Source organism: Nothobranchius furzeri, chromosome 4 (genome assembly GCF_043380555.1).
Source record: "Nothobranchius furzeri strain GRZ-AD chromosome 4, NfurGRZ-RIMD1, whole genome shotgun sequence".
NCBI classification, from domain to species: Eukaryota; Metazoa; Chordata; class Actinopteri; order Cyprinodontiformes; family Nothobranchiidae; genus Nothobranchius; species Nothobranchius furzeri.
Genome location: NC_091744.1, coordinates 51,644,882 through 51,668,961, shown reverse-complemented (window position 1 = coordinate 51,668,961; position 24,080 = coordinate 51,644,882). Strand labels below are relative to the sequence as shown.

Below are 24,080 nucleotides of genomic sequence, written 5' to 3'. Positions count from 1 at the left end.
TTTTACCAATCTGTCCTGTATCAGAATGTTTCACCTATTTTGTAATTTGTATTTTGTAATTTGAATTGCTTTTATTTTTGATTTATTCAATATATTTACCTTCTACTGTAACATGTTCAGCGCTTTGGGCTTCCTGACAGGGTTGCGGAAGGCGCTATATAAATAAAGCTTTGACTGATTGAAATGTAATGATTCATAATTTCTGTCATGCCACCACTCCAGCCAGGCCCGGTTTCCCCAGCAACCACAACCAGCTCATCATCTACCTGATTCAAACCACCTGTCTCACATTAACTCATCAGCTCCACCTGCAACCACCTCTATATAACATCAGGAGAAACACCAAGCCAGTGCCAGATTTTTGAAAGCATTTGTTAGTAGATTATCCAGCATTCTAAAACCCTGCCTAAACCTCAAGTTCCTGACCTTGTTTCTGAACCTCGACCTTGCCACCTGCCTGCTCCCTGACTGGATTATCTCACAGTTTCTGATCTTCTGGACTCCTGACCTTGGATTTGTTACATGGACTCTGCCTCTGGATTTCCCCTCCTGACCAAGCCTTCTGCTACTGCCCTTCCTACAGACTGGTAACACTCCCCTGTGTGTTCTCAAATAAAAACTTTAAAGCGTCTTACTGTGTCTGGTGCTTTCACGGGTCCTCCAGCCCTGGTTGTTACAGAAAAATCTGGCCACCATGGACCCAGCACCGACACAGGAATGGCAGCTCGGTGTGGAACGCTCCATTTCTGGTCTGGAAGACAAAGTAAACGAACTCCTGGATCTGCTCCGAACCGGTGACTCATCTCGTCATGTGACCGACGTCCCGATGGCTTCCGCATCCCCGGTCCAGTTCCGGGTCTCCCCTGTCCACGAACCTCGTCTTGTTCCACCGGAAGTTTTTAAAGGTGAGCCCAAACAATGCCGCCCCTTCCTCACCCAATGCGAGATTCACTTTGAACTACAGCCTTCATCATTTCCAACCGAACGCTCTCGCGTGGCTTATGTGATCTCGTTATTGTCGGACCAAGCCAAGGTTTGGGGCACCGCTGAATGGGCTAAGGACTCTATCTGTTTTAATTACCGTGCTTTCTCGAATGAACTCATTCGGATTTTTAACCCTGTTTTACCAAGTAGGGAGGCCACCCGAGGATTATTGATTTTGGAACAAGGAACCCGGAGGGTTAACGACTATATCATCGACTTCCATGCTGTGGCTGCAGGGAGCGACTGGAATGAGGCAGCCCTCATGGACATGTTCTATCAGGGTCTCTCGGACCGGATCAAGGATGAATTGGCAACTCGAGAGTTTCCTAGAAGCCTGGAGGACCTCGAGAATCTCGCCACCCGCATCGACCTCCGACTGTTGGAGAGGCGGAGAGACAGGTCCAGGAGACCCATGCCACCTGTCAGTCCCCGCTCTGCGCCCATAGGTCCAGCAACTTCACCTGGAAACGCAACTGTGAGTAACTACAACACACCACAGTCCTCCCATGATGAACCCATGCAAATCGGGAAGACCAAGCTCACAGAAAAAGAGAGATCTAGACGTCGGTTACTCAACCTGTGTTTTTATTGTGGGGGCTCAGATCACAGCGTACGTAACTGCACGTTAAAAGGGCATGCTCAATAGAGAAGGGGAGGGCTCTATTGGGTCGTTTGGTTCCAAAACCCCCCGTACGACCTTTTGCCTCTGCTACGTTTTTTTATGCCAAACAGGAGCACAGCTGTCCTGTGTTTATTGACTCTGGAGCTGACACAAACTTTATGGACATTTCTTTTGCTGAGTCTATTGGCCTGCCCCTGCACCCCATCGCCCGGACTCAAGAAGTGCAGGCTATTGATGGACACATCATTTACCAAGCCACCCATGAAACTGACCCAATCACCATGAGGCTTGGGGGGAACCATGTCGAAACCCTAAATTTCCTGGCCATCCCCTCTCCTAACATCTCTGTCATCTTGGGAATCACCTGGTTGCGCACTCACAATCCACAGCTGGATTGGCGTAAGGGGGAGATTTTGGGATGGTCTGACCAGTGTATGTCCCAATGTTTGACTAATGCCTCTCCTAGTCTCCTACGTACACCTGACTCATCGGAAACCTACCCGGACCTCTCAAAAGTCCCTATTGAGTACCATAACCTCAAGGAGGCTTTTAACAAGCATCGTGCTACCAGGTTACCTCCTCATCGCCTCTATGATTGTGCCATTGATTTATTGCCTGGAACTTCACCCCCTAGAGGGCGTCTGTTTTCCCTTTCTCTTACAGAGCAAGAAGCCATGAGGAAATACATCCACGAGTCCCTACAATCAGGAATCATCCGCCCCTCCTCTTCTCCGGCTGGTGCTGGATTTTTCTTCGTGGGGAAGAAGGATGGTTCTTTACGACCCTGTATCGACTACAGAGGACTTAACAACATTACGGTAAAGAACCGCTATCCTCTCCCTCTTATCAACTCTGCTTTCGACTCCCTTCGAGGTTCCCAGGTTTTTACCAAGCTTGATTTGCGCAACGCTTACCATCTGGTGCGCATTCGAGAAGGGGATGAGTGGAAGACTGCTTTTAACACCCCAAATGGACATTATGAATACCTGGTCATGCCCTTTGGCCTCACCAACGCCCCTGCTGTTTTCCAGGCCCTCGTCAATGATGTTTTACGTGATATGGTGGGGAGGTTTGTGTTTGTTTACCTAGATGATGTCCTTGTGTTCTCTCCCGATCTGGACACCCACAGAAGACACGTCAGAGCAGTCATTCTCAGGTTGCTGCAAAACAACCTCTTTATAAAAGCAGAAAAATGTGAGTTTCACAAGGCCTCCATGTCCTTCCTGGGATTCATACTCTCCCCCAATCAGATCTCCATGGACCCCACCAAGGTGACCGCTGTGGTTGACTGGCCCCCTCCGACAGACAGAAAGCAGCTCCAACGCTTCCTGGGGTTTGCTAATTTCTACCGGCGGTTCATCAAAGGTTACAGCAGGATCGCTGCACCTCTCCATGCCCTCACCTCTAACAAGGTCAGTTATGTGTGGACTGATTATGCTAACCGGGCATTTCTCAAACTCAAAGAACTGTTTACAACCGCTCCAGTTCTCCACTCCCCGGATCCTGCACGCCAGTTCATTGTAGAGGTGGATGCCTCAGCTGTTGGTGTAGGCGCCGTTTTAAGCCAGCGCAGCTCTGATAACAAGGTTCACCCATGTGCTTTCTTTTCTAAGACCCTATCTCCAGCTGAACGAAACTACGACGTGGGTGACCGGGAACTGTTGGCGGTTAAGCTCGCCCTGGAGGAGTGGAGGCATTGGCTTGAGGGGGCTATCACACCTTTTCTGGTCTGGACTGACCATAAAAACCTGGAGTATCTACAGACAGCCAAGCGTCTCAACCCCCGTCAAGCCAGGTGGGCCTTGTTTTTTAGCCGTTTCAACTTCCAATTGTCTTACAGACCTGGCACCAAGAATACCAAGCCAGATGCTCTATCTCGGATCATGGAACACCAGGTACCTGAACCCAACGCCTCCACGGACTCTACAGTCCTCCCCAAGGGGGTCCTGCTGGGCGTCTCCCGCCTAGCTCTGGAGAACAAACTCAAGGAGACAGAACATCTCTACCCAGCACCTCCTCAGTGCCCGCCTGGTCGGATCTACGTTCCTGACCACCTACGGACAGAGGTATTGTTATTCTGTCACAGTTCTCGCCTTTTTTGTCACCCAGGCATTACCAGGACTATAAACGTGGTCAGAAGCAGATTCTGGTGGCCGGCGTTGGCCAAGGACTCCCGGGAGTTTGTCAGGGCCTGCCCCGACTGTGCCAAAGCAAAGGCCTCTCGTAGACCCCCTGCCGGTCTTCTACGACCTTTGCCCGTCCCACACCGGCCCTGGTCTCATCTGAGCATGGATTTCGTCACAGGCTTACCTCCATCTAACTCCTTTAGAGTTATCCTCACAGTCGTGGACCGTTTTTCCAAGATGGTCCATATGGTCCCCCTCAAGAAACTCCCCACCGCATCTGACATGGCTGATATCTTGGCACGTGAGGTCTTCCGCCTCCATGGTCTTCCACAAGACATCGTCTCGGACAGAGGACCCCAGTTTGTGTCCAGGTTCTGGAAAGCTTTTTGTGCCCGGTTGGGGATTCAGGTGAGCCTCTCCTCTGGGTTTCATCCACAGACCGACGGACAGACGGAGAGACACAACCAAGAAATGGAAACCAAGCTACGCCTCTTGTGCCAGGACGACGCCACAACCTGGTCCCAGAACCTGCCTTGGGTGGAACACGCTATGAACTCTCTACCCACTACTGCGACAGGTGTGTCTCCCTTTTTCACTGTTTTTGGTTATCAACCCCCTGTGTTTTCCATTCAAGAGACCCTGGCCCACGTCCCCTCTGCCTATGCCGCCGCCCTCAGATGTCGCCGTGCCTGGTGGTCCGCTAGGCGCCGTCTCCTCCAAGCCTCTGCAGTATATGCCCGCTCGGCCAACAGGCGGCGCATTCCGGCTCCCGCATATAGGGTGGGTCAGAAGGTCTGGCTGTCGACGGCCGATATCCCGCTCAGGGTGGACTGCAGGAAGTTGGCTCCCCGTTTCATTGGTCCCTTCCCCATTTCCAAGGTCATCAACCCTGCTGCTGTTCGCCTCCGCCTTCCCAGGGCCCTTAGGGTCCACCCCTCTTTCCATGTGTCAAAGGTGAAACCTGTGGTGTCCTCGTCTCTCGTGCCCTCCTCCGGGCCCCCTCCGCCCGCCCGGCTCCTTCCTGGTGGTCCGGTCTGGGCTGTGCGGCGGGTCCTCCGTTCCCGGCGCCGGGGCCGTGGGCTTCAATACCTGGTGGACTGGGCTGGTTTTGGTCCTGAGGAGCGGTCCTGGGTTCCCGCTCGCCGCTTCGTCGACCTCTCTCTCCTCCGGGACTCCCGCCGCTCCCGTCCTGGCCGGCCGGGTGGGCCGTCCGGTGCCGGCCCTTGTGGGGGGGATTCTGTCATGCCACCACTCCAGCCAGGCCCGGTTTCCCCAGCAACCACAACCAGCTCATCATCTACCTGATTCAAACCACCTGTCTCACATTAACTCATCAGCTCCACCTGCAACCACCTCTATATAACATCAGGAGAAACACCAAGCCAGTGCCAGATTTTTGAAAGCATTTGTTAGTAGATTATCCAGCATTCTAAAACCCTGCCTAAACCTCAAGTTCCTGACCTTGTTTCTGAACCTCGACCTTGCCACCTGCCTGCTCCCTGACTGGATTATCTCACAGTTTCTGATCTTCTGGACTCCTGACCTTGGATTTGTTACATGGACTCTGCCTCTGGATTTCCCCTCCTGACCAAGCCTTCTGCTACTGCCCTTCCTACAGACTGGTAACACTCCCCTGTGTGTTCTCAAATAAAAACTTTAAAGCGTCTTACTGTGTCTGGTGCTTTCACGGGTCCTCCAGCCCTGGTTGTTACAATTTCAAACATTTATTTACACCTAATTGGAAAAGTTACAAAAAAATCACCCCTTCAGAGTGATACCCAGCTGTACCCGAGGCCCAGACCAGGAGAAGCAGGGGAAATGGACGGACCATAAGACTGTGACATCTCAAACAATTTCAAAATTAAAGATTTTACTGTATTTTACGTTGTTGGATTGCTTTGATTTATTGTTTTGCTTTTTGAAAAAGTTATTTTTAATCAGGCCTGCTTACCGACCACGGTCTATTTAGTAACAGCCCAGAGGAAAATTTTACTGCTCAGTGTTATCTTTTCTTAAGCTCAGGAGACAAAGATTTGACTCTCACTCTAGTCTCATTTCAGTTTTGTTATTTTCTCATCTATTTCTCCTAAAATTCGCTAGGAGAAATAGAGTGAGACATAAAGTAAGGTATAGGAGTCATATTTGAGACTTTATAGAGACATCTTAGAGAACTTCTTTTGAACCTTGTTATGTCTCCTTAATTACATCCCCTGAGGCCAAGGAGCAATAATAGAGCTTCAGAGGAAATCTACATATACGTCTCCTTTGAGACTCCATCCATCCATCCATCCATTTGTTTGAAAAGCAAAGAATAAAACAAAATTCCAAACTACAAACTTATTTATTAGAAATGCCAGATGCTTAACTGCAGTTTTCAAAAAACAAAAAACTTCCCAGAGGTGAGCTCTCAAAAAGCAAAATACTGCAAAGGCAGCCTAACAAAACTGACAGTCAAATTATATTTTTCAAATAATTGTCGTGTTACATAACATTTCTATAAGCTCTAAAAATGGCTTGAGTATATTCCTGTGCGTAGAACATTTACAGAACCTGAACATGCCTTGTGTAAGTGCAACTTTAACAACAGTCATTGAACAGCTCTCGGCACAGCTGCATGAGAATGAAAAACAGAACAACTCACAGATTTTCAGCCCTCATGAGTTCAATTTCCTGTTTTGCCACATCTAGGTATTTTTGGCTCTCGTGCGACATTTGTTTATCAGTGCCTTTTTAACCTTAGTTTTCTCAACCGGTGTCCATCCAGCCAGAGTCCCACACTGCATGACGTAAGCTACAAGAAAAAAGTAAAGCATAAATAATAAATCCACTTACCACACATACAATTAAAGACTTGTGTTTATTATTTGAAATTAGTTGCCCTGAGTGATGGCCTAGTGTGATTTAATAAGCATAGTTTTCTGAATGACACATTTTAACTACCTAAAATATCATGTTTTAATGACTATTGATTCCATTCATTTGTTCTTATCATTACACATCTGAGTATGGGAATTTGATAACAAAATGCCACAAATCAAAACTTTAGAAAGTTCAATCAGTACTCACTTAGAATCCCATTGACTCTGGACTTGTCCAGGACCCTCTTCCCTTTCTGCACTTTTCCATATTTTCCAAATGCCACAGCATTTTGGCAATCTTCTGGACTGAAGAACTCATCAAAAAGAAGATGGAACAAGCGGAGGCAGTCCTTCCTTGCCTCAGAGTGGATTGCAACCAGACGTGTTGAAGAAAGAAAAAGGCCACTTTCTGGATACAATTCTTGCTTCCCAAATGCCTTCTTTGTAGTTCCAGATCCACCTTGTGGCAGCACCTGCTCCACTCTATCCAGAAAGCTCCTCAATGACTCCATCTGTTCGCCACCTATAACACAAAAAAATAAAATATTACTTATTTGAAAAGCCTCTTCTTCATCCATCTATCAACTATACTCGCTTTTTTTAATGGGGGCTGATGTGCCTAGCTCCTGCAGGCAGGGTAAAGTTGGACAGGTCACTAGTCCATTGCAGGGCAACATAGACACACAGGACAAACAACCATGCACACACACTCACATCTAAGAATAATTTAGAGACATCAAATAACTTGACCGTAATATTTTGACTGTGGAAGGAAGCTTGAGTACCTAGAAGGAACCCATAAATGGGGAAAACATGCAAATTTCGTGCAGAAAAAAAACAGATTTGGGATTTGGACCTTCTTGCTGCAAGGCAACACTGCAGCAGCAGCTTATCCATAGAGGCTTGGGCTCCACCATCCATGATATGAAGAGGAAAAGATGTAAAAAATATATATACATAATGTAAATCCATATATTTACTATTAGTGTGAGTGCTTAAATTCAATCTAAATTATTTACAGATAATTTCCACCAGCTGTCACATTAAACAGTGAATTTCCCCCAACAGACTCACTAATTTCACTCCTCAGACACTGAAAAATGCACTCCTGAGCTGCAGCTAAACAGCCAATCATGTTTTATTGCTAGGTAAAACTGGAACAATTCTGGCCAATAAACATCACCAAATCTATTGTCTCTGAGGCATAGCGCCCCAGCTACATGAAATAGCATGCCGAATAGTGTTGGGCATCGAGCATGGATTGGAACCGGTTCCAACTGTTCATTTTTCCCGGAATCGCTCAACGTTTTTATTTCAATTCCTAGTTTCCATTCCTAGTGTGCTGACGGAAGAGGAATCCGCGGCCGATATCCATGAAAAATAAACGTGATCTGCAAATTGTGAACAACGCTTTTCAGAGCGAATCACACCGGCTGTCTGTGTGCAGCACCAAGTCCCCCCCCTCCCCCCACCCAGATATAAACAAATGTGTCTGGTTGTGCTGAAAGTCTTTCTTTTTTCTCCAAAACATGTTTTTGTCTAAATGAAGGTGATGTTGTTGTTCACAGAATTAAAATTCATGCTGAAGTAAAAATTATTTCATCAAGTAGGACCTGTGGTTAGCTGGCTCATGTAAAACATGTCGTGTCTTCAAAGAATCGGAATCGGGAATCGATAGGAACCAGAATCGAAATGAGGAATTGGAATCGGAATTGTTCAAAATCAAACAATGCCCAACCGTAATGCTGAAAGGTTCTGGATTGGATAGCTTTCCCCCTTTCTTTCTCTCTCTCTCTCTCTCTCTCACACACACACACACACACACACACACACACACACACACACACACACACACACACACACACACACACACACACACACATACACACACACACACACACACACACACACACACACACACACACTAATCTGGGCTGCACTTAAATGTGTGGAACACAGAAAAATGTTTTTGAATAGTTATTTCTGATTCTAACGGGTCACTCTGAGTTCTTCATGCAGGCTGAACATGAAAATAGTCTCCTACACCTATCACCTAGAAAACAGACAGTGAAACTCTAGGATTAGAAAATCCTGACATATCTACGTCACACTGTCACTAACATTCATGGACTCGCCCATCTGGACTCATGAGGAAGTTTGTTGTTTTTTAGCATCCAGGCTAGTAGAAGCTAACTGTTTGCATTAGCAACAACACCACAGAGCAGAACTCCTTCAGGCTTGAGTTATTTGTGGAGATAAAATGTTGCAGAACAAACGGAGTCAGTGGTAAAATCACAATATTTGTAGCCAATCAGAAGTGAGATGTCCAAATATCGGGAAATAAGACTCCAAATCTTGTCATCTGAAGCTACTTTCCCGCCAGCTTACTTGTACTTCCTGAAACATGCACATCTGAAAATTTTCCCCTCAGAGTATGACATACAATAGGGCTGGACGACAAATCAATAGGGCTGTGCAGTGGTTAGAGCTGTTGCCTTGCAGCAAGAAGGTCCTCACTTCCTGGCCTGGGATCTTTTTGCATGGAGTTTGCATGTTCTCCCTGTGCACGTGTGGGTTCTATCCGGGTACTCCGGCTTCCTCCCACTGTCCAAAAACATGACTGTTAGGTTGATTGGTCTGTCTAAATTGTCCTTGGGTGTGAGTGTGTGTGTGCACGGTTGTTTGTCCTGTGTGTCTCTGTGTTGCCCTGCGATGGACTGGCTCTCTGTCCTGGGTGTACCCCGCCTGATTGCCCATTGACCGCTGGAGATAGGCAACAGCCGCCCCGCGACCCTACATGGACAAGCAGGTTCAGACGATGGATGGATAATTCATTATTATTTTTGTTTTATCATGTGTATTGTAATAAAACAAATTTGCCATTTTTCTTACCTAAATTTTAAAAAGTGTTCTTAATTTCTGTGAGTAGGTATGCTAAATTGATGTTTTTTACTGGTAAATAACTTCTAAGACGTCTGAATTGTCAAAATAGGAAATAAATCGTGATTTTGCAAAAAATAAATTGATGTTTTTTCTATATCGCCCACCCCTAATTTGTAGTTAAAATTATTATTTTTTTTACAAGCTAATAATTTTAAAATAAGCTGACAGACATATTTGAAACACACTTCATTACTTTTCTTTTTATATGAAGCACAACATATGTGTGATTGAAGGCAATACAGATACAGCCCCATTTACTTTTTCCTTGCTTGGGGGACCCATGAGCTGACTGGAAGGGGAGGCAACTAAAGCCTAATTTATTATGTTACTCTGTTTATTATGTTTCTCTACTTGAAATAAGACTTTAAAACATTCTCTGTTGTAAAACAATGGTTTTGTTACCTTGATGCTCGCCTTTTGGTGATCCAAGGTCTGTTTCAAGAAATCTGACCTTCTTTGGTGGCAAGCGTAGTCTTTTGGGCATTTGCTTTTTATATTGTGATGGGCTGTCCATTCTGTGAAACACACAACAATAAAAGAAACAAAGATATTACACCTTCTACAACATTACATCTGATTTTTAAGTTTTCTTCTGTAACAAAATTGTGGTTAAACATCAACGAACTTAAAACCCAAAAAGCACATCAAAGAAAGTAAATATTTCACAAAGTAAATATTAATCAAACACACGCAGATTTCTAAAACAACTGCATATTTGTGTGATAAGACCACTTAGACTGCTTTACAACTCTGGTCATAAACAAAGAATATTAAAGAAGGAAAGCCATATGATCCTTTAAAGTTATGTTTTATATGACAGTAGCTTACAGATAATAACGAGAGACACAGCTGTGAAAAAACATGTTAATTTGGACTAGTAGGTCTCACAAGGTCCATGATAAATGATGAGAAAATTGGGGGGGAAATGGCTGTAAGTTCAGCAAACTTCCCACAGGAGGAAATGACCACCATAAATCTGGCCATGTGGTAAGTAGCAGCTACGCGACACGGGGGGGGGGGGGGGTTATCTAGTGACGTCCCATTTGCGACGTGCCATTTCTGGTGTGCAGTTATACTAATTATGAACATTTACAAGCTAATAAATCTCAAATTATGTGACTGGTCAAAACACATCAGTACTTTTCATTTAAATTGCAGTACAACATATGTGCGATCCAGGGCGTAAGGCAAAGTGGGCTAGAAAATAGTGTTTTTAGCTCCGTTGACTTGCATTTGTTTTTTCGTTCTTCCGGGGACCCATGAGCCGACTGAAAAGGGAGGAGACTAGGCTGCTTATAGCGCCAAATCACGACAAGAGTCGTAGCAAGGTACTTCATAAAGTAAACATTCCATTACTGTTCAGTTCATGAATCTAGCAAGTTGCATCGAGTTACAGAAACGAAGTGCGCACCTGTGGTCCATGGTAGCAGAACATCCGTGCGCTTGTCCAACACCCATCCCCGCTCTCACGGACGACTGAAGACTGTAGAGATGGAACGGTTCGCACCCCCTCCTCCACCTCACCTACCTCGGTCCTCAGGGCTTAGCAAGTTTTCTGGGGGAGACCATGGTGTAGAAATTCAAATACAGCAGCATGTAAATCAACTAACACGTGAAAATGCTAAAGGACTGAGTCTCGTGGTAGTTTACAAAAATTCCCCCTCAAGTTGATTCAAGGACATTTGATGTCCAATCGTTAGAGAGCTAAACCACATTAGCAAATACATTAGCAAACACAAGGCTAGCTAGCTTAGCTACTGGTCACACAAACGGACTGCGTACTGAAAACTGTGCCAAAATTAATATTCATTCTAAACAACGTTTTAAATAATGTTACACAAGCTAGTGAAAAGAAATAAATATTACTAACTTATTTTTGCAAAGTCCCGTTGTGTCTTCGGTAGCCATTCCTCTCTGCCATAACCGTTGGAGCGCTCTTTGTCTTCTGACGACACATCAAACTTGAACGGAGATTGACCAATCACAAAGCGGTGTGTGTGAGTGCCAGCGTAAATTGTCCACTCACAAAGCGGTATGTTTGAGTGACAGCGCTCTTATCCAATCATGTTTTCAGCGCCAAAGTCGGACTGACTTTAGCCAGAGCGCTAATTTTTTTAAACGTCCCTTTCCCCTCAGACTTCTGCAGTCATCTAGAAGAGGTAAGAAGCTAAATAAGTTTGCTATTACTTTTGCACAATATTAGGCTACATATTTCAATTCAATTTCAATCATTAATTGATTATTTATGGGCGACTCAAAAAGTTACAGATGAATCTGGATGGAATTTTCATCCAGAAAGATAAAAACAGGTCAAAACTGATTAAATTTGGGGTGATCCAGCAGAATCAAAACTCTACTGAGATGATTGACAGTAGTCTGTGCTTCATATTGCTTTTATGGTTGATTATTCTTTCATTATAGGTTATAAAAAGGTGATTGAAAATGACACTGAAAGATGATTTACGGTGGAGAAGGAAGCTATTCAGAAGCTGGATATGTCATTTTTGGAGGCTGGAAATGTAAAAATCCATAATGCACACACACGATTAATGATAAGAAGGTCCATGCTGGAGATGTTCAAGGATCTCTAAAAGTAGTAACTTTAAACCCTAAAAATGCCTTGTCTTGTAGAAAAAATACCATTAGCAATAGCTCATAATACTGTTTAGAAAATAACAGATTTATTTTGATATTGCCATAAAAAAGTAACTTTATTGTATTTACGTCTTCGAAAAAACTTTTTTTACAATAAGATAATTAAAAATAAATGTTAATGAAGTTAAAAGTGCGATTCACTCATTTAATAAATACATTTGCAGTGATCTGGGTAGTAGTTTCAAGAACCACATCTGTGAGCCACATCACAGCTGAGCTACAGACAGTAAGATTTGGATTCTTATTTCCTGATATTTGGACATCTGACTTGTTAAAAGCAATGCACCTCTACCACTGACTATCAGAAGCTAATGCAGGAGATAGATGTAGGAGACAATTTTCATGTTCAGTCTGCATGAAAAACTCAGAGTGACCCATTAGAATCAGAAATAACAAATAAAACGTGGTTTTTCAGTGAACCACATCTTTAAATCAGGGGTAGGGAACCCTGGTTCTGGAGAGCCACTATCCAGCATGTTTTAGTTTCTTTCCTGCTTCAACACAATTTACCTGTTCAGCAGCTCCTCAGGCTCTGTTGATTAAAATCAGGTGTGTTGAAGGTAACCTCTAAAACATGCTGGATAGTGGCTCTCCTAAAGAATTCCATATCCCTGCCTTTAAATTTTGTAGAGAAAACATTTAGCCTTTGTGTAGAACTTTTTGTCTGCTCTGCCTGAGCTCATTATGAGATTCCTACATTTGATTCAACAAGGGTGGGGCAGGAGAAAATAATGAGTTCCTGAGTAGACCTCTTTGATTTCTCTACATGAGGCCAAAATGAGGAATGAAAAAAGAAGTAAATCTGAGAAGTAGTTGAGAGTTTTGTGAGCACTCCTTAGAAACTTAAAACAAGACTAATTTGAGACTTACGGCATCTTTCAGTTTTGGAGAAAAAAATGAGAAAAAGGAGAAATATGCTAATGACTCATTTTTGTTTCACACAGATCTCAATATTGTCTATGAGACCAAAAGGAAACATTTTTGAGATCTCTTTTCTAATTTTCTTTTCCTCTGGGAGAAGATGCTGCATATCCAACACAGTCGATCTTTAGTGCAAATGCAAAGGTAACAAGTTTCACCTGAACTGTTATGAAGTTTTTTGATGTGTAAATGTTTTAGAGGGAGAAAATTTGCTCTTATGGAGAGTTTTGTTTAAATTGTCTCTCCATGACACCCTGAGTCTCCAAACTGAGAGTTCTTCAATCGCTGTCTATTTCAAAGGCTCAAAAATACTTGCTGAAACTCTGCTGGGGAAAAAAATACTTTTTAAATTCTGACTGCAAACGAGGAGCAAGGTCTTCATATTGAGGGCTGTTGTAAAAACTGAAAAGGCCTCACATTGATGAGGTTGGTGTTACCTGTGCAATAAAATTGACTTCTAACAGATAATTTTTATTAAAAAAAATAACAAAAAGCACAAAGCTGCCTTGAAAGAGCATTAGTGATTGAGAAAACAGCCTGGGGCCAGTCTAAAAGTGAACGCTAACAGGTGAACACACAGTATCAAATCTCACAGCGTTGCTTTTCCACTAAAGATTTTCTATTTTAAGAGATGATATTTTTGTGGATGACATTCTGTACTTCACGATTTGCAAACAACAGTGTTCACTTACTTTGTTTCTCCTGCCTTTGCTTGTGTGGATGATGATGATGATGATGATGATGATTATTATTATTATTATTATTATTATTATTATTATTATTATTAATAAAATGCATCATTTAAACCTACAAGGCTTACATAATTTTTCACATTAAATGGGATCCACTTGGGAAGAAAAACTGCAATCAGATGTTAAAATGTATTTCTCACTGTGCTTGCCTAATTAATTCATGTGTCTGAGTAACATTCAGGTCTTCTTTGAAAAAAATGGACCATCTTATTCCATGACTTACTGAAACCTCATAACGATGGTCTTTTTCATGTCTCTAATATGTAGGGAGTGTGCATCTGGCTTCTGTCCAACAACAGTGTTAATGAACCACTGAGTGTTAAGTGAATCATAGTGAGTGTGGTGTTTAATCTGCTGTCCGACAGCAGGAAACCGGACCTCCTCATCATTCACTCATCTGAAGCACATGAGAAGTTTAAGCTTTTCTCTTTGATAAACATGGGTTTGAACCCCACTTTGAGGAAGTTGAAAAAAATACAGCATAGCAACAAATAAGTTTTAAAAACCAAGTTGATGTTTTATCTCCACAAATAACTCAAGCCTAAAGGAGTTCTGCCATGTTGCAGAATCGCTAATGCTAACGGTTAGCTTCCATTAACCAAAATGTGTTCTCTTCTCTCCTTCTTCACTAAATAAACAACATCATTCCCAGTCGAAAGCCAAGCTGGGTGAGTCCATAGCCTCTTTCTTGTAACAATGGCGCTACTTTGCTGCAAACTGGAGGCGGCATCAAGGAGCCAATGGTTGCTCATAAGTAACCTCCGACCAACACCAGCAGGCAAGGGGGGTTAAGTGTCTTACCCAAGGACACAATGACAGTGACAGACTGAGAGGGGCTCAAACCTGCAACCTTCCGATTATGGGGTGATCACTTAACTCCTGTGCCATTGTCACCCCAGCAATCAGTCTGTGGCAGTAATGTGATGTAATCATGTTTTTCACAAAAGATTACGTGATGGCGGTAGAAAAGGGGTCTGGGGTGGTCTCTGCGCTGTTTTTGTTCTGTCACAGACATTTTTTTAGCTCAGACTTGACTTGTTTTTATCCCAATTGAAGCCATGCTCATTTAGTTTGTTTCGCGAGCCACTCCAAAAGTCAGCTGTCCTTCAAAGTCCACCTGAACTGTCTGTTGATCTGTGCTTCAGAACTGCCAGAAACCCTGGCGTCTCTGCATCACTCCAGTTTACCGTTTCAACTGATTCTGTTTACAAATGCAAAATGGACTCCCCATATTTAAAGGTATCATCACTGTGGCCAGCCAGGGCTCAGCTCACATTGAGACAAGATCATGGCATCACCCTCTGTTGCGCAAAGGCATGATCTTCATTCAGAAGCCTGAAGTTACAGTAATTTTACACTAAAGCTTGGCGGCACAATATTCCTGCATTGCTGTGCAGCAATTTCATAAGACGCATCATGGCAGCAATATTACCCTGATTTGCCGCCGTGGTGTGTCTTATAAAAAGGGCTTATGAATGTTACTGTTCAATCAGACCTAGATCTGGCTGGCTCTTCGAATCTGAGCGTTTCCCCGTCAGCTAATGCAAGAAATAGGGGTAGAAGACTATTCTCACGTTCAGCCCAGTATGTGAAACTCTGAGTGACCAATCTAGTTTTAAAAATAAGTGAGTAGTAAAAAACTGCATCTCAGTGAACTTACTCTTTAAAGGTGCTCTTGTCTGCTTAGAATCACATCAGGACCCTGACCCACACAATTGTATCCTCTACCATTGTCCGGTTTAATGCAGATTGTCTGAATCATGAAAGAAAATAATGAAATCATTATTTAATTGAGTCTTCCTGCTGTTAGTCCTCAAACCTTTTGTTTTATTAGAAAAGAACTGAAATTACTGCAGGAAAATCCTGGTGAAGCTTGGGAGGGATTCAGACTGATTTAAACTTTAACTGGTAACAATAAAAAAGATTCATAAAAATATTTTACTTCTTATCATTTCTCAGCTTTTCCTCAGTAGAATATAATTGCTAAAATAATTTTATTTTTGTATAATTAGGATAATATTAAGGCTTTATTTTTTCATAATATTATACCTACCCTAAGCCATATTAGCTTCTGTTTAGATAAGCTTATAATTTTTGTTGTTGTTTTTTCATTTTCATCTAATAAATTCACTGGTCGAGTTTCAAATCTAAAGTGTAACCTTGCTTGTCTGGATTAAAAGTTGAGCCTTCAGGTCTGTGCAGATGCAAACTTTGGTCTACGACTAGTTCCAAAAAGGTACAGGCAGTAAAGTCTGGCACCCAAAAAGAGGAAGAAAATTACTTATTAAAGGCAAACATCATTGTGGGGTAGAGAATGTTGTGTCTGTAACAACTTAGCCTCAGCACCATTCTGCTGCTGGACAGTCCGATGATTTAGTTGCTATCTCCAATTTGACCGCTAGATGGCATCAATAGTTTCCGAAAAAGGGTTTGAAATGAGAATTAAACTAAACTGATAAATGTGCATTAAAACACTTAGTACAATGAGGGATGTGCATTGGGGAAATTTTGGCAATACGATACGCATCACGATACAGGGGAGATGATATAACACATATCACAATTCCACGATATATTAAGATACATTCACTTATGTCATCAGCGATTTTTTTAGACTGAATTTATTGTAGGAATATTCAATAAACAGTCCAAACTGATACTTAACATGTTTAACATGAGGTATCTGAACCATAACAGAGGGTGTTACATTTCAATCGTGGAAACAAAACCCAGTAAACACTGCTGCCAAATAGAGGTCGGCATTGAAATTGCACCAAAAGAAAAGACAATACACACGTTTGCAAGTAAATTCCTCGGAAAATTAGATACACGGCTGTTAAATATTGCTATAATTTCCCCGGAAAAAATATCAGGATATATTGCCTTATCAACATTTTCTGACATCCCTAAGTACAATTATTACTAGTTAAAGGTTAAAATAAAGAGTCTGTGTGTCTAAATCTGACTAACTGAACTTGTTCCTGAACCAAAGTCACCACAAAAACCAATTATCACTCATAAAACACAAAATAATGTGGTGACTATGACCGTCACTAAGGTTTTATCTGAAAACATTAGGTACAGGAGCTTCAGAACTGAGATATAGATTTTTTAATGCAGTAAGATGATGGACTTCATGTACTGAACAAAGGAAATCATCTAAGATCCATTTGTATTGAATTTAGAGGTTTTTAAAAAATCAAACAGGCTTTTATCCAAGGTCAGCTCCATTTTATCTTTTAATGACATAGAAAGGATGATTCATACTTTAATGACGTCACAACTGAACTATTATATTGTTGTGAATGTTGGACTCTGCTGCAGCTGCTTAAGGATGCTTTTAACATGAACATGATTCATTCACTCACAGGTTGGTTTGAAGGTTTTATTGTGGATTGCGTCTTAATGGTCAATATTCTTTAGATATCTCATTTTACCAACCTTATGTGTCTTCTAAGTCATTCTCACACTGCTTTCAAGTCTCATCTAGAATACATATTTATTCATTGGCCTTTAAATCCATATGAGAGTCTCTGTGTCTGTCTTTGTTATGCAGCGGCTGAAAATTAGTCACTGGCTAAAAGTATTTTTGTATTCGGGTTGCTGTTTGCCAGCCACTTGGGTGAGTGGTGTTTCACAATTTAAAACTCACAAAAGAAGACGCATTTTCCTTCTAGAGTTTGAGGTTCCTGCTGTCCATTAGGACGTAATGAAGACATCTGTGTGGGTTGTCGCAATCGCTGGCTGCTATTAGAGGTTAATCACAGTGACAGTGATGCACCTTAAATTGTAAATGGCTTCTTCAAATGAAAATGGATGTAAAATTGAAGGAAGTGTACCTACAGCAGGAGCTGCAAATTGAAACCATCTTTTTTCTTTACTGACTGAATCAGGGTGAAACTCCTCCTGATGGACTCTCTGAAACATTCTGTTTAAGAAAAAGTTCAGTTTAAAAGTTTCTCCAGCTGCAGCTCTCTATGATCCAGTTAAACTTAATTAAAACACAATACAGACGCCATAAAGTATGTGCAAAAAATCTCTTAAAAATGCTTGGACTGAGATTTCAGGATATCTCCAGAGGAGAGCGGGATGCTCACTTTACAGCACACACATGCATTTTACGGGTTCCCAAATTAAAACTAGAACCGTGTTGTATGCACACTGAAATAATAGATGGTTTACAATGTTAATTTAATCTGTGTGAGCACAGGACAACACAAAGCAGGAGACCCAGTCAGACAGTAATGGTTCTCATCCCCTAAAATTACTCAACACAGATCAAATGAAGGAAAAATGTGAATTAGTCCAACCTACCGTAGCATTATCAGGCCCTAAATAATCTGTTTTGTTTTCCTCAAATGTTTTCTTTTCTGTTTATTTTACTGAATTTTGCAACAAATAAAATGCTAATCATGCTCATTTGAATTCATTCTCACAAATTTTAATAAAAAAGAAACCAAAAAGCTCAGCAGATCATTCATTGTTTTATTTTTCAAAAGTCACATTCTGAAAAGTGAAAAATGCTTCATGTTTGTGCAAGAAAGTACTCACACGTGTGTTTCGCGAGAAAAGACAGTTTCATCTTTTAGTAAACACATATAAGCGTCATATTGAGCGCTGTCATGGCTGTTCTCGTGGTCTGCCTGTATCTGTCCTGTCTATATGTGTGTGTGTAATCTTGGTCAGGCTGTACTGTGGAGTCAAGTTCCTATGCTCTGGATCGCTGGAGCGCTGGCAATAAAATTTATTCTGATTCTGATAACTGACGTAATTGCAAGTAATTCATAACTGAAAAGAAGCATAAATCTGTTTTAATGGACCTGCAGCCAGTTTGAGTCACGTTCAGGATGCTTTGGTTTGTTGATGTCTTTCTCCTTTAGACCCCAGAAGTCCAGCTGCGTGCTGAGAGCTAACGTGTGATCCTCCCCAGAAGAAGCTACAATGATGTTCTGCTGAGCTGTGGTGGCCTCATGGAGGGGTTCATCGTCTAGCACACTGCTGCTAACCACTTAAACATTCTCCCTCTCCTGATAATAACATTTTGCTTTCTTTAACATTGAATGTGCTACTACTAGTTTACCCAGCTAATTATAGATTCACTAGGATAAATACAATAAAGTTTATCTCTCACCAAATAGAATATTTACTAAGAAATCACAATGTAACCATAGAAACATTACTTGGTGGGTGGGTGTGTGTGTGTGTGTGTGTGTGTGTGTGTGTGTGTGTGTGTGTGTGTGTGTGTGTGTGTGTGTGTGTTAGGGATGAGCCGGATACTTGTTTCAGACGAGTATCCGGTACGGATAAAGCATTTTTGACGAGTACGAGCATGAAACGAGTAACCCCCAAATTCCACTACCTCCGCTCCGCTCCGACACGAACGCCGGAGCAAAATCGGTCCCGTTGTAGTCAATCAGAGCAATTCCACTACTGCGGCCGCGCTCCGGTAGTGCGGCGCAGTGCGCCGCCCTCTGTTCCGGCAAAAATAGAATCGATCCTATTTTTGCCGGACGTCGGAGCACCTCCGCAGTCAATGGACAAAAATCACAACCGCCCAACAGGAAAAGGAGCAAGCACAACTTCCGTTTTTCACAATAAATCGATAAACAAAAGGCGTTTTTTGTTTCATATGCACAGGTTTAACAACTTTTAACAACTATCAATGGCGGCTGAAGTTTAAATGCACAAAAGTAAGCCATAAATACAGTTTCCACTGTCAAAGTAGTCACACTTTGTTGATCCAAACACTGCTGATCTCTCAACACAAATGATGGGCAGATTAAACAGTTCATGCCGATGCTTCTCCCACACAACGGGTGTTTGGATCTAACTTCCGCGTTTATTGCTCGGACTGTATCGCAAGATCTCAAAAATCCCACGCATGCTTGTTTGCCCACCTCAGGTCTCCGCACCGGAGCGGAGCCGTTGTAGAGCGGTTACCAGTAAAAATTGAGTTTGGAAGCGAGCGGCTGCAGAAGGCAGGGGCGGACCGGAGCGGAGCGCAGGTAGTGGAATTTGGGGGTAAACCTCGTAAATATCTGTAATCGTGCTGAAGGAAAATCCTCATTGGGTAACTGACTGTCTTCACGCGCTGTGATTGGCCAGTCACATAGAGCGCCCGCCCCTCCCTACACACAAAACTCTCTAGCTGGCCGGGAGCGCAGTCCGTCCGGCTCATCCACGCGCACACACAGACAGTAACGGATCTCGCTGTGATTGCTTCACTGTTGCTCACGTTTCTTCAGTTTTCCCTAGGTTTTCTTCAGCTCGCCTCTTTTTCGGTTGAATATTTAAAGTTACTTTTTTCGTAACTTACATGGTGCATTTGACAAGACAGAGCTGACGTGCTGCGTCAGTCACTCACTACCTCCGCTCCGGTCGGGTTTTTTATTTTTTTTAACTCCCTCTCACCCTCTCTATCTCTCTCAGACACACACACCTTAATCCACATTGTTTTGTTTAACTTTGTGTGGCAAAATGCCAAGAACGTTAAGAAAAAAATCAGTTTAATCAAATTAAAATGAAAAAAAATTCATAAAGTTGTGTCTGGTTCTAGCATTTCATATTTCCTAGTTCCTACTGCATGAGTTCAGATGTATTAATCCATGCACTTAAATATTAATGTTCAGATTTTATTGAAACACTTGTTCTGTAATAGTCAGTTCTGAGGCTGCTCTGTAAATAGTTTTCAAATAAACCACACACATATCAACTTCTGATCAATCCATATCAATTTCAGACTTAAAATAATATATTGATGTAAACCACACCCACTTCCGGTTAAACCACGCCCACTTCTGGGTTATGCCATGCCCATTCCGAGTACAGATACAGATAATTTAGTTGGTTGAACAGATACAGATAGTGGTGTACTCGCTCATCCCTAGTGTGTGTGTTTTGTTTCTTTTTGGTGAAATTACAGGCGAAAGTCAAAAAATGAGAATACTGTGCAAAAGTTCATTTATTTTAGTAATTCAACAGTAAAACAAATCTATGAGACTGACTTATTACATGCAAAGTCAGATATTTCCAACCTTCACTTGCTAGAATTGTGATCATTATGGCTTGCAGAGGTAGGAATGTGTGTGTCTCATCTTTATCATGTCTGACTGCTTTGATGTTAAGGCCAGCTGTTTGGTTAGCAATGTCTGGGTTTATATATGAGCAATCGCTTGCTTAACTAGCATCGAGGTGAGCTATAGCTACCTGGCACCTGGCTCTCACCACGTTGCCACCGTCTTGCACCAGATGGCAGGCCTTTTCAAAACTCCTAAATATATTGATGGGTTTAAAGATAAAACTGTCCCAAACAATCAGAAAACTGAGGTGAAACACTATGTATGGAATGGAGTCACAAGTGTTTGTGAGAGAGACTTGTCTCAGTGGTCTGATGACCGCTGTCCTTTGACAAAACAAGTGGCTCGGCCGTTGGGAGGTGTGCCACTACATTTCTAAGCGGTCTGATTCACCATGGCGAAATTTTTAGTAAAAAAAATTAGAAGAATTTCTCATTTTTGGGCAGATAGAACTATCCTTTCAAACTTTAGAGTGTGTGGCATTTTTTAAATTTGCATAAAAACTGTCTTGTGACAGGTGGCAGGTCCCTCTTTAAAATTTATTCAGGAATTTTCTAGTTTATATTATTCTCTAATGGGGTAAACCAACATAATCAGAATAATAATTCATTTTTTCATCATAAGTTGCTATTTGACCAGCCCACCAGATGAATCCTGGGAAATAATGGAGACGGTGGAGTAGAGAAAATAACTATCTGGTTCTGCAGCAGTAAACTTTTTTTAAGTGAACTGATCCAATAATAATGATAATAATAATAATAATAATAATAATAATAATAATAATAATTATTATTATTATTATTAGTATTATTATTATTATTATTATTATTATTATTATTAAGTGAACTGATCCAATGCATTTAGTGGCTCATTATCAGCACAGCTAACATTTAGGTCCCCGATAATCACACAAAATTCAAGCCTTTTTAAGGATTTCAAGCACCAGTAAAACCCTAAATGCTACAGAAGAGAGAAGCCTGGAATTGACTTTATGAGCTGAATATCAGCCACAGCCTCTTTCACTCCTTATTAACATGATGTTTGCATCAGGGTGCTCACTGAACTAGATAAGCACTTGACGTGAACATCATTACCTCTCACAGTGTATGAATGTACAGTCTGAATGCATCTCCTTCCTGTGCTAATCCTGGCATGGATGCAGAGCATTCTGTGAGTCCATTCTTTGACTCATTCGGCTGGGCAGGAACTGAATTGACATTAAGATTTCTCTTTATAGCAGCTAGACAGGAGCTCAGATCCCACTCTTCCTCCTCCAAAGCCAGCCCCTCACATCCTCCCCACAAACTCAGCAGGAGCCCAACAAAAACCAGCTGCCCAGCCAATCATGGCCTGCACCATCTCTGAAAACCAACAAGCTGAGACACCAGGGATGGGAGAGTACGGTCGACAGGCAGACCAACAATTATTTGTGGCATTTGTCTAACCTTTCACGGCTGAATCAAGTAAGTGGCTGCTGAGCCTACCTGAGTGGATGCTGTCGCGATCAGCTGAAGGTTCACTGCATCTTCCGCTGAAAGCTGACCCTTAAAAATCCAATGTAATGTCCCATTTTAATGGGAAAATTAGAATTATAATTAGAAAACACTGGAACAGCAAGAGTCTGATTAAACTGAGCTGACATTCTCTGTGGTTTTTTTCTATGATGGACATTTTCATCTTGTCAACATAAAAGTCTTTATTAGTGGTGGTGAAATAAGCCTGAGAGGAATCCCAATCAAAGCGAAGGATTAGAGCCATTTTTAGGTTCATGTTCTGCCTCAGCATACAAGCTAAATCAGGTCTGTACATATGCTGTACATTGTGGATAAACATTACAAAATGAATCATTTTAAGATTAAAAAATAAATGAACAACCATGAAGTCCATTTGTCAGCTCCATCCTGGCTCCTGCCTCTTGTTGCTGTTTGAGCTGGCGTCCACCACACAGTGAGGCGTAACCATTATGACCAAAGAGCGTAAACAGCGTACTCATTGCTGCCTTTACTGTACGTGTCTACTGTCCTTGGCAAGATCCTCTCAACTGTTCCATCTGAATATAAATGTGCTTACTTCATACACTAATTTATTCCCAGCCTCGTCTTGCTCAATTTTTCTATCCCACCCATGTTAAACAGACTAAGGGGACTCATGAGCTGGTGCAGGGGGGTGCAATTTTTAGAAGAGAAATGTGTCATCTTCTATTACATATCATTTCAGAAGAGCCACAAAAATGTAAAATGCTAAATAATGATTGAGGATGTGCTGTTATCTAGTTTACTTTTCATTTTTACCTTACATTCTTCCGTATTTAGCTCCATGTGAGGAAATCACACATTTCTGTTCAGAATTTAAAGCAGAGTTTTCCCCTTTTGGTAATCCCATGTTTATTTCAGAAATGCATAAAATAATAGTCTTAAGCCTGGGGCACATTGAAGACAGACGCGCCGCACTGTGCCTTCCATTTAAAAAGAAGCTATTATAGTTACTGAGAGTGGCTACACAGGGAGCGCAACGCCACGTCCCAGAAGCGCATATGCGAACTAAGCGACTTATTTGGGCCCCCACATCACCGGGGGGGGGGGGGGGGGGGGGGGGGCAAGGGCATCAAGATAACATGAGTAAAAAATGTTTTAATGAATTTAAACATTAACTAAATAGTGTTTCACATGAAAAAAAGTATCTGCATTGTTTTCTATAGTGTCATTTAGATTTTATAGTGCAGCACTCTTTACACATGTTTAAAATTTTAAGTGCAAAAGATAGTAAATCTAACATTTTACTGTGAATTCAGTGTTTGTCTGCTGATGTTTCTAACGCTGCATTAATATACCACACTTAAATAGCACTCTTCATTTTAAAATGCAAATTATTTAGTGTTTGTGTTGGTTTGCTGCTCCAATAAACTTAAAATCAATATCCACAAAAACACAAGCTAATTACAAAATATGCTAATAACAGTGGGCATGGTACACAAATGGTACAGCTTAGGAACGATGAATCATCTGGTGTTGACTTGTTGGTATGGGGGGCCCCCAAGGGAAACCTGTTTAGGGCCCCCCAAAGACTTGGGCCGGCCCTGTGCCGACTCCTCCCAAAACGTCATCCTGACTGCCATCCGATGCATCCACGCATGTGTAACGTCC

General features: G+C 42.1%; 1 protein-coding gene across 2 annotated transcripts in view; it reads right to left on the bottom strand.

Annotated features, from left to right (window-relative positions):
- The window catches only part of LOC107388342 (mgat4 family member C), a 281,748-nt gene that overhangs the window by 239,981 nt on the left and 17,687 nt on the right, over positions 1-24,080 (bottom strand). The window lies entirely within an intron of this gene.